The sequence below is a fragment of the Arachis stenosperma genome, chromosome 3 (genome assembly GCF_014773155.1).
Source record: "Arachis stenosperma cultivar V10309 chromosome 3, arast.V10309.gnm1.PFL2, whole genome shotgun sequence".
Taxonomy (NCBI): domain Eukaryota; kingdom Viridiplantae; phylum Streptophyta; class Magnoliopsida; order Fabales; family Fabaceae; genus Arachis; species Arachis stenosperma.
This window is the reverse complement of record NC_080379.1, coordinates 130,984,156-130,990,845: the sequence shown is the minus strand read 5'-3', so window position 1 is coordinate 130,990,845 and position 6,690 is coordinate 130,984,156. Positions and strand designations below refer to the sequence as shown.

The 6,690-nt window shown below is 35.4% G+C and overlaps 1 non-coding gene across 1 annotated transcript; it reads right to left on the bottom strand.

Annotated features, from left to right (window-relative positions):
• Positions 1 to 5,829: 5,829 nt before the first annotated feature.
• On the bottom strand, positions 5,830 to 5,937 carry LOC130971590 (small nucleolar RNA R71). Its single transcript, XR_009082801.1, has one exon. It is a non-coding gene; the product is annotated as a small nucleolar RNA R71 (small nucleolar RNA).
• Between the last annotated feature and the right edge of the window lie 753 nt (positions 5,938 to 6,690).

The window sequence follows — 6,690 nt, the reverse complement described above, 5'->3', positions numbered from 1 at the left end:
GTAAATTACCTAGGGTTATGCATATGTTACTTGGGCTTATGAAATAAATACCTTCAAGTACATTCAGATCCGATTAGGAGTATTCATGAGTCGGGTCAGATCCCATTGAAGTAAATCTAGACTCGGTCTTAAAATAATAATAGGTCTATTTTAACTCAATTCAAAGTAATTTGAAAAAAAAAATAGATTAAATTAGATTGATTCGATTAAATATTAATATATACAAATTTGTGAATTTTATATATTAAAATAATAAAATTTTATTTTTAAAAAATAAATTTAACAAATATTATATCATATTTATATTAAAATAAATTATTTTAAAATAAAAATAATACTGTATAATCTAAAAAATATCATTTGAATTAGAAAAATATAATATAATATTACTATTAACTTAAATATATATATTGTAAAGAATAATTTTCGGCCAGAGTCGGATAATCCAAAAACAAAACTCGAATCCAACCCAAAAATAACATCGGGTAAAAAAATCCAAACCAGACAACATATGTCTCGGATCTGAGCCGGGGCAAGTCTTGAACACCCCTGAATCCGACCCGTTTAAACTCGATCTTAGATAGGTTAAGCTGTGGCTGAGACCTGTGTATTAGTGGTAAAGATGTTTGCCTCTTAGGTAATCATATTAGGCTTAGTCTCCGATAAAGGGTGTTCTTGATCTGGTCCGACTCAGATTCGGTCCAAACTTGACTATTTTAGGACTAATTTGACCTAAATTTATTGTAACCCGGTTAAATCAAAAGTTTCAATAGATAGCCCAATTAATTTATTAAATCGAATTCCAATCAAGACTCGAGTCACCCGAACCCAGCTTGTTAAACCCGCATAAAAAAACATGTATTTTGTTCTCATAAGACTTTAAATATGTATTTTGGTGTGCAATTGACTTAATTATTATTATTATAAGACTTTAAATTATTATTATTATTATTATTATTAGACTTTAATTATTACGTGAATGTTGCAATGTTATGGAATAATTGTTTTCAAAAATTTAGAGATTCAAAGATGTAGAATCCAAACTTTGGTGATGTCAAAATGTACTATAAAATTAATTTCAACCTTACTATTTTGTTTTTAATCAAACTTGTTGAATTAGAAATAGATCAAAGAACTATAAAATTAAAATTTATAGACAAATTCAAGTTCAAATATGGATATTAACTTTTCAATAACAAGTAAATTTTTTTCTTCTTTATAAATAAATGTCATCATAATTTTTTGGTATAAAAATTTGTCAAGATCCAAAAATGGCTTGTATAACAATAACAATAGAGAAATAAATAAAATAAAAAATACTAATTTTCCGTCCCTTCAAGAGTCATTATGCTCTGTTAGGGTTTCTAACTTAACAGAACTTCTATGCCGTCAAGGTCAACGTTTTATACACATACCACAATTTTATTCCTAACTCAGAGTCATCATACAACGCAGGTTCTTCTCTATCCTTTTCTCTTGACATTACTTTCCTGAATCATGACAGAAAGTGGAGGAAAATTAATCGGCTCTGTTCCTTTGAGTAATAAAGAGCGTAATGATGTAATATAATTGTCAGAAAAAATATAAAAGGGCTATTTGTAAGACCCAGAATATTTAAAAAGTCTTATTATGATCAAGTCTCAAATCCTACAGTTATTTATAGCCTTAATTTCAGAGATTATTTTACTAAAGATAATTAAGGCAAGTTTTGATTTATTGGATTTGAGATAAGTTATGATTATTATCCAATTTTATAATTATTGGATTATTTTCTATATTTGAATTATAAAGTTGTTAGTTATGAGATAATAAGAATTTTATATGTTTTGGATTGAATGATTGATGAGCGGATAATTTGTATACTTTTTGGCATTGTTTTTAGTGTATTTTTAGTATGATCTAGTTAGTTTTTAGTATATTTTTATTAGTTTTTAGTTAAAATTCACTTTTCTGGACTTTACTATGAGTTTGTGTATTTTTCTGTGATTTCAGGTATTTTCTGGCTGAAATTGAGGGACCTGAGCAAAAATCTGATCCAGAGACTCAAAAGGACTGCAGATGCTGTTGGATTCTGACCTCCCTGCACTCGAAGTGGATTTTCTGGAGCTACAGAAGCCCAATTGGCGCGCTCTCAACGGCGTTGGAAAGTAGACATCCTGGGCTTTCCAGCAATATATAATAGTCCATACTTTGCCCAAGATTTGATGGCCCAAACCGGCGTTCAAAGTCACCTCAAGAAATTCCAGCGTTAAACGCCGGAACTGGCACCTAATTGGGAGTTAAACGCCCAAACTGGCACTAAAGCTGGCGTTTAACTCCAAGGAGAGTCTCTACACGAAAAAGCTTCATTGCTCAGCCCAAGCACACACCAAGTGGGCCCGGAAGTGGATTTTTATGTCATTTACTCATCTATGTACTAGTTTTCTATAAGTAGGACCTTTTACTATTGTATTAGGGACATCTTAGTAGCTATCTTTGAGTTTTATGCTATCTTAGATCATTGGGAGGCTGGCCTCACGGCCATGCCTAGACCTTGTTCTTATGTATTTTCAACGGTGGAGTTTCTACACACCATAGATTAAGGTGTGGAGCTCTGCTGTACCTCGAGTATTAATGCAATTACTATTGTTCTTCCATTCAATTCCGCTTGTTCTTTGTCCAAGATATCACTTGTTCTTCAACATGATGAAGGTGATGATTGACGCCCATCACCATTCTCACCCATGAACAAGGTGACTGACAACCATTCTTGTTCTACAAGCATCTGAGGCTTAGTGAATATCTCTTGGATTCCTGATTGCACAATGCATGGTTGATCGCCTGACAACCGAGTGCTCGCCTGACAAACGAGCCAACCATTCCGTGAGGTCAGAGTCTTCGTGGTATAGGCAGGACCTGATGGCGGCATTTAAGAGAATCCGGAAGGTCTAAACCTTGTCTGTGGTATTCTGAGTAGGATTCAATGACTGAATGACTGCGACGTGCTTCAAACTCCTGAGGGCGGGGCGTTAGTGACAGACGCCAAAAGAATCAATGGATTCTATTCCGGTCTGATTGAGAACCGACAGATGAATTCCGCTATGCTGTGACGGAGCATATGCAATCGCTTTCACTGAGAGGATGGGAGGTAGCTGCTGACAACAGTGAAACCCTACACGAGCTTGCCATGGAAAGGAGTAAGAAAGGATTGGATGAAGGCAGTAGGAAAGCAGAGAGACGGAAGGGAAGGCATCTTCATACACTTGTCTGAAGCTCTTACACCAATGATATACATAAGTATCACTATCTTTATCTTTATATTATTTTCGTTCATCATCATATACAATTGAGTTTGCCTGACTAAGATTTACAAGATGACCATAGCTTGCTTCAATGCTAACAATCTCCGTGGGATCGACCCTTACTCACGTAAGGTATTACTTGGACGACCCAGTGCACTTGCTGGTTAGTTGTGCGAAGTTGTGTAATGCCATGGAATTGAACCACCAAGTTTTTGGAGTTCATGACCAGGGATTATGAGAGTTGTGAAAAGTATTGTTCACAATTTCGCGCACCAAGTTTTTGGCGCCGTTGCCGGGGATTGTTCAAGTTTTGAGCAAGCTTTTGGTAACAATGCCTGGGATTGTTCTAGTTTGGACAACTGACGGTTCATCTTGTTGCTTAGATTAGGTATTTATTTTTTTCGAAATTCTTGAAGATGAATTCTAGAGTTTCATGATGATTTGTTGAAATCTGGCTGGCTGAGAAGCCATGTCTAATCTGATTGGACCGAGGTTTCAACTTATCACCACAAGAGCTTGTTGATTTTCATCAATTCTGCTTTTGGAGCAATGATCTGCTAAGGCTTGGCTGACCTTTGGTCATGTCTAGTGTTTTGGACCGAAGCTTTCCTTGAAAGCTTGGCTGGCTGTGAAGCCATGTCTAATTCCTGGACCGGAGTCTTAGACTAGCATTGCACTGATTCCTGGAATTCTCATTAAGAATTTTGATACCTTTTCCCACTTAATTTTCGAAAAACACAAAAAAAAAAATTTACAAAATCATAAAAACCAAAAAATATTTGATGTTTCATGCTTAAGTCTAGTGTTTCATCTTAAGTTTAGTGTCAATTGCATGCATTCATTCATGTGTCTTAAGGATCTTCAAGTAAATCTTGATGATTTCTCACTCTGATCTTTGAATTCTTTTGACTTGAGTGTTTATGTGTCTCATGTAGTGTCAGTAGTATACAAACTGCTAAGTTTGGTGTCTTGCATGCATTGTTATTTGATTCTTGTTGCATTTTTTATTATTAAAAATCCAAAAATATTTTTAATTTGTGTCTTCTCAAGTCAATAATACAAAGAATTGAAGATTCAGAACATACTGCAGAGGAATTATACAGAAAAAGCTGAGCATTCAAAAATGCCCAGTGAAGAAGGCAGACTGGCGTTTAAACGCCAGCCAGGGTACCTGGTTGGGCGTTTAACGCCCAAAGAGGTAGCATTTTGGGCGTTAAACGCCAGAATGTATACCATTCTGGGCGTTTAACGCCAGGATGGTGCTAGGGGGAAGATTTTGTTTTCAAAATCAATTTTTTTTTCAAGTTTTCAAAGTTTTTCAAAACCAAATCTTTTTCAAATCATATCTTTTCAATCAAATGTTTTCAAAATCAATTTCTTTCCTTTTTTTAAAGATACTTACCAACAATTAATGATTTGATTGAACATTTTTTGCCTTTTCTATTAAGAAAGGTTTTATGTTTGAATCATATCTTTTCTTGTTAGGCAAGTCATTAATATTTTTTTAAAAAAAACATATCTTTTCAAATTGTTTTCAAATCATATCTTTTAAAATTGTTTTCAAATCATATCTTTTAAAATTGTTTTCAAATCATATCTTCTCAATCACATCTTTTTAAAACCATAACTTTTCAATTAAATCTTTTTAACCACATCTTTTTCAAAATAGTTTTCAATCAAATCTTTTTAATTTCTAATTTCAAAATCTTTTTCAAAAATCACTTGATTTCTTTTTCACTTTTAATTTTCGAAAATTATCAATCAGATTTTCAAAATGTTTTCAAAATCTTTTAAATGAATTTTCGAAAATTCTCTTCCTTCCTTCCCACATCCTTCTATTTATGGAGTACCACTCCTTCTAAATGCACAATTCGAACCTTATCTAATTAAAGTTCGAATTCTTCTTCTCCTTCTTCTTTCTATTTCTCTTTTCCTCTGACATTTCAAGGAATCTCTATACTGTGACATAGAGGATTCCACATTTTCTTTTTCTCTTCTCTTTCATATGAGCAGGAGCAGAGACAAAGGCATTCTTGTTGAAGCTGACCCTGAACCCGAGAGAACCTTGAAGAGAAAGCTAAGAGAAGCCAAGGAACAACTCTCTTTAGAGGACCTGACCGAATTCTTCAAGGAAGAAGAACACATGGCAGCCGAAAACAACAACAATGCCAACAATGCAAGGAAGGTGCTGGGTGACTTCACTGCACCTACTCCTGATTTCTATGGGAGAAGCATCTCTATCCCTGCCATTGGAGCAAACAACTTTGAGCTTAAGCCTCAATTAGTTTCTCTAATGCAACAGAATTGCAAGTTCCATGGACTTCCAATGGAAGATCCTCATCAGTTCTTAGCTGAATTCTTGCAAATCTGTGACACAGTCAAGACTAATGGGGTTAACCCTGAGGTCTACAGACTGATGCTATTCCCTTTTGCTGTAAGAGACAGAGCTAGAATATGGTTGGATTCTCAACCTAAAGAAAGCCTGGACTCTTGGGAAAAGCTAGTCAATGCCTTCTTGGCAAAGTTCTTTCCACCACAAAGATGGAGTAAGCTTAGAGTGGAAGTCCAAACCTTCAGACAGAAGGATGGAGAATCCCTCTATGAAGCTTGGGAAAGATACAAATAATTAATCAGAAGATGTCCCTCAGACATGCTTTCTGAATGGAGCATCATAGGTATTTTCTATGATGGTCTCTCTGAACTATCCAAGATGTCTTTGGATAGCTCTGCTGGAGGATCTCTTCATCTGAAGAAGACGCCTGCAGAAGCTCAAGAATTGATTGAAATGGTTGCAAATAACCAATTCATGTACACTTCTGAAAGAAATCCTGTGAACAATGGGACCAGTCAGAAGAAAGGAGTTCTTGAGATTGACACTCTGAATGCCATATTGGCTCAGAACAAGATATTGACTCAACAAGTCAATTTGATTTCTCAGAATCTGTCTGGAATGCAAAATGCACCAAACAGTACTAAGGATGCTTCATCTGAGGAAGAAGCTTATGATCCTGAGAACCCTTCCATGGAAGAGGTGAATTACCTAGGAGAACCCTATGGAAACACCTATAATTCTTCATGGAGAAATCACCCAAATCTCTCATGGAAGAATTAAGAGAGACCTCAACAAGGTTTCAATAACAATAATGGTGGAAGAAATAGGTTTAGCAATAGCAAGCCTTTTCCATCATCTTCTCAGCAACAGACAGAGAGTTCTAAGCAGAATACTTCTGACTTAGCGACAATGGTCTCTGATCTAATAAAGACCACTCAAAGTTTCATGAATGAAACAAGGTCCTCCATCAGAAATTTGGAAGGACAAGTGGGTCAGCTGAGCAAGAAAGTTACTGAACTCCCTCCTAGCACTCTCCCAAGTAATACAGAAGAAAATCCAAAAGGAGAGTGCAAAGCC